We start from the raw sequence: 9,143 nt of genomic DNA, 5'->3' as shown, positions 1-9,143 counted from the left end.
CCGCCGAACCCTTTCGTTCGCCCTAGGGGGAGGTGGGGCCGTCACAGTTGGTATCAGATCTTAGGCATCAGATCTCTATAGTGTATCCTAAGTTTGAAGTTTAGAATGCCGGACTGTGGGTTTGGTTTGCAATATTAGTGATTCTTGCGGGATATCTCGACTTGATTGGTACAAGATGGAATGTCAAGGACGACATTCTTTTAAGGAGGGGAGTTTGTGACGCCCCGAAAAAAAAGAATGAGTTTGCGAACCCGTAAATTTTCTAAATTTCTAGGGTTTATTTTATTTAATCGCCCACTTTTTCTACATTTTCTTTATTAGAAAAATTCCCCAAATAAAGTTTATGAGCAAAGATAGTTTTAAAATGATTTTCCTAGTATCGGTTAGTTTTTGAGAAATTAAGAGCGTATTTTGGACGTGGGACCCCCTAGTACGGTAAATGCATTATATTTTTGACAACTTGTTGAAATTTTGTATTAAGTGATATTATTTTACAAGGTGTTAAGATATTTGAATTAGAGAGACAAAAAGATAAGTTTTGAACCAAAAGGTGACAAGTGTCACCATAAGATTAAGTCTTGGACTTTGACTACACTATTCCCTACTTTACCAAATAAATCAAAAAATTGTCAAAAATCATCCTTATTTCTAAAGCTTCATAGCCGGCTCTCTCTCAAAGGAAAAGAAAGAAAAGCTATTAATTTCTTCCGTCTATTTCTTGCTCAATCTTCAAATCCAACCAATAAAACTCCAAATCATTCCATAAAATCTCTTTGCTAAGTGGTCTTGAGGTGTTTTGTGAAGTAGTTTGGAAAGCTAAGGTGACTAGTTGCTCTATCTCTTGTATTGCTAAGGTGAGTTGTGAAGGACCCCTCTCCTCCCTCTAATGATGCTTAATTGATGATTAGTGGTGGTATAAGGTGCAACTTTATGGATTATATTGTGATTTTTGGTTGCATTGGTGAAATTTTATAATTATTGGGGATTTTTATGTTTTAATATGAACATGATTGTGTGGCTATATATGATGATTGGAAATGATGTTTAAGGACTCTATGAGGTGGAAAAAATGGTTAATTGCAAACAATTTCTGTTTTGGAAAAAATCTTGGAAAGTTAGGGTTTGATGTTCTTCATTCTGCCCGAATTTGTAGCTCATAGATAGAGGCCGAATTGGCCTTGGCTTAAAACATGAAAGTTGTAGGGAATGACATTTTAGAGGTACCTACAAAATTTTAGGACAATCGGATTTACCCTTGCTGTCCTGGTTTTACCCGAATTTGGGAATTGCTTCTGTAATTGGTTGTTTTGGTCAGGAATGCTTCCGAATTGGTTGAATTGGTTGTTGTGGTCTTCTGATGAAATGTAACCCTATTTCTTAGCTTTCAGCTGGTTTTGGAATTTCTGGATTTGGACATGGATAGCTTGATTTATGATGTTTCCGCTAGAATACGTTCTGTGAATCTGTTTTTCCGATTCTGGTGTAGTTTCTTGCATTTTTGACCTGGTTACACTCGAAACTGGGTTGAGTGACCTTCCAAAATATTGTAGCCCAGTCTCTTAGCTTCGAAGCAGTGGGTCTTGAACCTTCATCCGACAATCGTAACGCCTTTGGTACCATTACCGTAAAATGACGTCAAAACTGTTTTTCTGGTTTTGATCTTAACTTTCATTTCCGGACTTTTCCCTAGCTTGACTTGTACTAGTACTACTTGGAGCTTGCTGAATGACTATTGGATGAACTTCTTCTTGTGTGTGTACCTTTGGGACTAGCTGAGGAAATAATGAAGCCATGATGGCTGGAAAAGTTAGCAATTTTAGGGGAAGTGCTGTCCTAACTTTGAAGGGACTTGTTTGTATTGAGTTTGTGATCTAAGACTTGGATTTGAGCAAGAAATGTTATATGATGGATGATTTCTGAGCCGTGGAAGTGAATGACCCTAAACTATTTCCAAAGTACTTGTGAAATGCTTCTTGCATTATTTATTCGATTGCATATCATGCGTGCTTGCATGTGGATTCATGACATGATTTGGCTTCAATGAGTTCTGGGAAAGTCTAGTGCTGGACACCAACGTCTCCACCTTGTTTATGGTTCACGTTCATGTTTATCTGGAGCTCAAAAAGGGGCTCCCTCTCAATGTTAATGTTAAATGATCTATTTGAGCGTTGGGTGTTCAAGTGCAATGATTTCACCGGCTCATGAGAGCAATAAACGTACATTTGATCCCTGAATCATGACATCATCGAAATGATCGAAATGCATTATTGTGAAATATATTTGATTTCTGATTTTACTGCTTACTCGCTGAGCTTCTAACTCACCCCAAAACTATTTCATTCCCATCCACAGGGCTCGTGGCGAAGGAAGGCTTGTTGTGATTTTATTGTTGTGGAATTCCTCTTGTATAAGAATTGGGATCATGGATCAGAGTGGCGCAGGGGAAGCGTGGACGCTTCGCTTTTGATATGTAAATGTTGGAACATTTGATGTATATATGAGATTTATCTTGTAATCTGTTTGAGAAATGTAGTGAACGACTGAGTCCCGGCGAGAGTTGGGCAGGCGGCCCGCCGAACCCTTTGGTTCGCCCTAGGGGGAGGTGGGGCCATCACAGTTGGTATTAGAGCTTAGGCTTCAGATCTCTGTAGTGTATCCTAAGCTTGAAGTTTAGAATGCCGGACTGTGGGTCTAGTTTGCAATATTAGTGATTCTTGCGGGATATCTCGACTTGATTGGTACAAGATGGAATGTCGAGGACGACATTCTTTTAAGGAGGGGAGTTTGTGGCGCCCCGAAAAAAAAGAATGAGTTTGAGAACCCGGAAATTTTCTAAATTTCTAGGATTTATTTTATTTAATCGCCCGCCTTTTCTACATTTTCTTTATTTAAAAAATTCCCCAAATAAAGTTTATGAGTAAAGATAGTTTTAAAATGATTTTTCTAGTATCGGTTAGTTTTTGAGAAATTAAGAGCGTATTTTGGATGTGGGACCCGCTAGTGCGGTAAATGCATTATATTTTTGACAACTTGTTGAAATTTTGTATTAAGTGATATTATTTTACAAGGTGTTAAGATATTTGAATTAAGGAAACAAAAAGATAAGTTTTGAACCAAAAGGTGACAAGTGTCACCATAAGATTAAGTCTTGGACTTTGACTACACTATTCCCTACTTTACCAAATAAATCAAAAAATTGCCAAAAATCATCCTTATTTCTAAATCTTCATAGCCGGCTCTCTCTCAAAGGAAAAGAAAGAAAAGCTATCAATTTCTTCCTTCTATTTCTTGCTCAATCTTCAAATCCAACCAATAAAACTCCAAATCATTCCATAAAATCTCTTTGCTAAGTGGTCTTGAGGTGTTTTGTGAAGTTGTTTGGAAAGCTAAGGTGACTAGTTGCTCTATCTCTTGTATTGCTAAGGTGAGTTGTGAAGGACCCCTCTCCTCCCTCTAATGATGCTTAATTGATGATTAGTGGTGGTATAAGGTGCAACTTTGTGGATTATATTGTGATTTTTGGTTGAATTGGTGAAGTTGTATAATTATTTGGGATTTTTCTGTTTTAATATGAACATGATTGTGTGGCTATATATGATGATTGGAAATGATGTTTAAGGACTCTATGAGGTGGAAAAAGTGGTTAATTGCAAACAATTTCTGTTTTGGAAGAAATCTTGGAAAGTTAGGGTTTGATATTCTTCATTCTGCCTGAATTTGTAGCTCATAGATAGAGGCTGAATTGGCATTAACTTAAAACATGAAAGTTGTAGGGAATGACATTTTAGAGGTGCCTACAAAATTTCAGGTCAATCGGAGCAGCGTAGCATGAGAAAAGTCAAAATTACCCTCGCTGTCTTGGTTTTACCCGAATTTGGGAATTGCTTCGGTAATTGGTTGTTTTGGTCAGAATTCTTCCAAATTAGTTGTTGAGGTCTTCTCATGAAATGTAATCCTTTTTCTTAGCTTTCAGCTGATTTTGGAATTTCTAGATTTGGACATGGATAGCCTAATTTATGATGTTTCCGCTAGAATGCGTTCTATGAATCTGTTTTTCCGGTTCTGGTGAAGTTTCTTGCATTTTTGACCGGGTACATTCGAAACTGGGTTGAGTGACCTTCTGTAGTATTGTAGCCCTGTCTCTTAGCTTCGAAACGGTGGGTCTTGAACCTTCATCCGACAATCGTAGCGCCTTTGGCACCATTACCGTAAAATGACGTCAAAACTGTTTTTCTGGTTTTGATCTTAACTTTCATTTCCGGACTTTTCCCTAGCTTGACTTGTACTAGTACTACTTGGAGCTGGCTGAATGACTATTGGATGAATTTGTTGTTATGTGTGTACCTTTGGGACTGACGGAGGAAATAATGAAGCCATGATGGCTGGAAAAGTTAGCAAATTTAGGGGAAGAGCTGTCCGAACTTTGAAGGGACTTGTTTGCATTGAGTTTGTGATCTAAGACTTGGATTTGAGCAAGGCAATGTTATATGATGGATGATTTCTGAGCCATGGAGGTGAGTGACCCTAAACTATTTCCAAAGTACTTGTGAAATGCTTCTTGCATTATTTATTCGATTGCATATCATGCGTGCTTGCATGTGGATTCATGACATGATTTGGCTTCAATGAGTTCTGGGAAAGTCTAGTGCTGGACACCAACGTCTCCACCATGTTTATGGTTCATGTTCATGTTTATCTGGAGCTCAAAAAGGGGCTCCCTCTCAATGTTAATGTTAAATGATCTATTTGAGCGTTGGGTGTTCAAGTGCAATGATTTCACCGGCTCATGAGAGTAATAAACGTACATTTGATCTCTGAATCATGACATCATCGAAATGATCGAAATGCATTATTATGAAATATATTTGATTTCTGATTTTACTGGTTACTCGCTGAGCTTCTATTTCACCCCAAAACTATTTTATTCCCCTCCACAGGGCTCGTGGCGAAGGAAGGCTTGTTGTGATTTTATTGTTGTGGAATTCCTCTTGTATAAGAATTGGGATCATGGATCAGAGTGGCGCAGTGGAAGCGTGGACGCTTCGCTTTTGATATGTAAATGTTGGAACATTTGATGTATATATGAGATTTATCTTGTAATCTGTTTGAGGAATGTAGTGAATGACTGAGTCCCGGCGAGAGCTTGGGAGGCGGCCCGCCGAACCCTTTGGTTCGCCCTAGGGGGAGGTGGGGCCGTCACAGTTGGTATCAGAGTTTAGGCTTCAGATCTCTGTAGTGTATCCTAAGCTTGAAGTTTAGAATGCCGGACTGTGGGTCTAGTTTGCAATATTAGTGATTCTTGCGGGATATCTCAACTTGATTGGTACAAGATGGAATGTCGAGGACGACATTCTTTTAAGGAGGGGAGTTTGTGATGCCCCGATAAAAAAAGAATGAGTTTGAGAACCCGGAAATTTTCTAAATTTCTAGGGTTTATTTTATTTAATCGCCCGCCTTTTCTACATTTTCTTTATTAGAAAAATTCCCCAAATAAAGTTTATGAGCAAAGATAGTTTTAAAATGATTTTTCTAGTATCGGTTAGTTTTTGAGAAATTAAGAGCGTATTTTGGACGTGGGACCCGCTAGTGCGGTAAATGCATTATATTTTTGACAACTTGTTGAAATTTTGTATTAAGTGATATTATTTTACAAGGTGATAAGATATTTGAATTAGAGAGACAAAAAGATAAGTTTTGTACCAGAAGGTGACAAGTGTCACCATAAGATTAAGTCTTGGACTTTGACTACACTATTCCCTACTTTACCAAATAAATCAAAAAATTGCCAAAAATAATCGTTATTTCTAAAGCTTCATAGCCGGCTCTCTCTCAAAGGAAAAGAAAGAAAAGCTATCAATTTCTTCCTTCTATTTCTTGCTCAATCTTCAAATCCAACCAATAAAACTCAAAATCATTCCATAAAATCTCTTTGCTAAGTGGTCTTGAGGTGTTTTGTGAAATAGTTTGGAAAGCTAATGTGACTAGTTGCTCTATCTCTTGTATTGCTAAGGTGAGTTGTGAAGGACCCCTCTCCTCCCTCTAATGATGCTTAATTGATGATTAGTGGTGGTATAAGGTGCAACTTTATGGATTATATTGTGATTTTTGGTTGAATTGGTGAAATTTTATAATTATTGGACATTTTTCTGTTTTAATATGAACATGATTGTGTGGCTATATATGATGATTGGAAATGATGTTTAAGGACTCTATGAGGTGGAAAAAGTGGTTAATTGCAAACAATTTCTGTTTTGGAAGAAATCTTGGAAAGTTAGGGTTTGATGTTCTTCATTCTGTCTGAATTTGTAGCTCATAGATAGAGGCTGAATTGGCATTGGCTTAAAACATGAAAGTTGTAGGGAATGACATTTTAGAGGTGCCTACAAAATTTAAGGTCAATCGGAGCAGCGTAACATGAGAAAGGTCGAAATTACCCTCGCTGTCCTGGTTTTACCCGAATTTGGGAATTGCTTCGGTAATTGGTTGTTTTGGTCAGAATGCTTCCAAATTGGTTGTTGACGTCTTCTGATGAAATGTAACCCTGTTTCTTAACTTTCAGCTGATTTTTGAATTTCTGAATTTGGACATGGATAGCCTGATTTATGATTTTTCCGCTAGAATGCGTTCTGTGAATCTGTTTTTCCGGTTCTGGTGTAGTTTCTTGCATTTTTGACCGGGTACACTCGAAACTGGGTTGAGTGACCTTCTGTAGTATTGTAGCCCTGTCTCTTAGCTTCGAAACGGTGGGTCTTGAACCTTCATCCGACAATCATAGCGTCTTTGGTACCATTACCGTAAAATGACGTCAAAACTATTTTTCTGGTTTTGATCTTAACTTTCATTTCCGGACTTTTCCATAGCTTGACTTGTACTAGTACTACTTGGAGCTTGCTGAATGACTATTGGATGAATTTGTTGTTGTGTGTGTACCTTTGGGACTGGCGGAGGAAATAATGAAGCCATGATGGCTGGAAAAGTTAGCAAATTTAGGGGAAGAGCTGTCCGAACTTTGAAGGGACTTGTTTGCATTGAGTTTGTGATCTAAGACTTGGATTTGAGCAAGGCAATGTTATATGATGGATGATTTCTGAGCCATGGAGGTGAGTGACCCTAAACTATTTCCAAAGTACTTGTGAAATGCTTCTTGCATTATTTATTCGATTGCATATCATGCGTGCTTGCATGTGGATTCATGACATGATTTGGCTTCAATGAGTTCTGGGAAAGTCTAGTGCTGGACACCAACGTCTCCACCATGTTTATGGTTCATGTTCATGTTTATCTGGAGCTCAAAAAGGGGCTCCCTCTCAATGTTAATGTTAAATGATCTATTTGAGCGTTGGGTGTTCAAGTGCAATGATTTCACCGGCTCATGAGAGCAATAAACGTACATTTGATCTCTGAATCATGACATCATCGAAATGATCGAAATGCATTATTGTGAAATATATTTGATTTCTGATTTTATTGGTTACTCGCTGAGCTTCTAGCTCACCCCAAAACTATTTCATTCCCATCCACAGGGCTCGTGGCGAAGGAAGGCTTGTTGTGATTTTATTGTTGTGGAATTCCTCTTGTATAAGAATTGGGATCATGGATCAAAGTGGCGCAGTGGAAGCGTGGACGCTTCGCTTTTGATATGTAAATGTTGGAACATTTGATGTATATATGAGATTTATCTTGTAATCTGTTTGAGGAATGTAGTGAACGACTGAGTCCCGGCTAGAGCTGGGCAGGCGGCCCGCCGAACCCTTTGGTTCGCCCTAGGGGGAGGTGGGGCCGTCACAGTTGGTATTAGAGCTTAGGCTTCAGATCTCTGTAGTGTATACTAAATTTGAAGTTTAGAATGCCGGACTGTGGGTCTAGTTTGTAATATTAGTGATTCTTGCGGGATATCTCGACTTGATTGGTACAAGATGGAATGTCGAGGACGACATTCTTTTAAGGAGGGGAGTTTGTGGCGCCCCGAAAAAAAAGAATGAGTTTGAGAACCCGGAAATTTTCTAAATTTCTAGGGTTTATTTTATTTAATCGCCCGCCTTTTCTACATTTTCTTTATTAGAAAAATTCCCCAAATAAAGTTTATGAGTAAAGATAGTTTTAAAATGATTTTTCTAGTATCGGTTAGTTTTTGAGAAATTAAGAGCGTATTTTGGATGTGGAACCCGCTAGTGCGGTAAATGCATTATATTTTTGACAACTTGTTGAAATTTTGTATTAAGTGATATTATTTTACAAGGTGTTAAGATATTTGAATTAGAGTGACAAAAAGATAAGTTTTTAACCAAAAGGTGACAAGTGTCACCATAAGATTAAGTCTTGGACTTTGACTACACTATTCCCTACTTTACCAAATAAATCAAAAAATTGCCAAAAATCATCCTTATTTCTAAATCTTCATAGCCGGCTCTCTCTCAAAGGAAAAGAACGAAAAGCTATCAATTTCTTCCTTCTATTTCTTGCTCAATCTTCAAATCCAACCAATAAAACTCCAAATCATTCCATAAAATCTCTTTGCTAAGTGGTCTTGAGGTGTTTTGTGAAGTTGTTTGGAAAGCTAAGGTGACTAGTTGCTCTATCTCTTGTATTGCTAAGGTGAGTTGTGAAGGACCCCTCTCCTCCCTCTAATGATGCTTAATTGATGATTAGTGGTGGTATAAGGTGCAACTTTGTGGATTATATTGTGATTTTTGGTTGAATTGGTGAAGTTGTATAATTATTGGGGATTTTTCTGTTTTAATATGAACATGATTGTGTGGCTATATATGATGATTGGAAATGATGTTTAAGGACTCTATGAGGTGGAAAAAGTGGTTAATTGCAAACAATTTCTGTTTTGGATGAAATCTTGGAAAGTTAGGGTTTGATATTCTTCATTCTGCCCGAATTTGTAGCTCATAGATAGAGGCTGAATTGGCATTAACTTAAAACATGAAAGTTGTAGGGAATGACATTTTAAAGGTACCTACACAATTTCAGGTCAATCGGAGCAGCGTAGCATGAGAACGGTCGAAATTACCCTCGCTGTCCTGGTTTTACCCGAATTTGGGAATTGCTTCGGTAATTGGTTGTTTTGGTCAGAATGCTTCCAAATTAGTTGTTGAGGTCTTCTCATGAAATGTAACCCTGTTTCTTAGCTTTCA

The sequence above is a fragment of the Coffea arabica genome, chromosome 6c, assembly GCF_036785885.1.
Source record: "Coffea arabica cultivar ET-39 chromosome 6c, Coffea Arabica ET-39 HiFi, whole genome shotgun sequence".
NCBI lineage: Eukaryota > Viridiplantae > Streptophyta > Magnoliopsida > Gentianales > Rubiaceae > Coffea > Coffea arabica.
The sequence above is the reverse complement of the archived record's forward strand: the minus strand, read 5'-3'. Positions refer to the sequence as shown.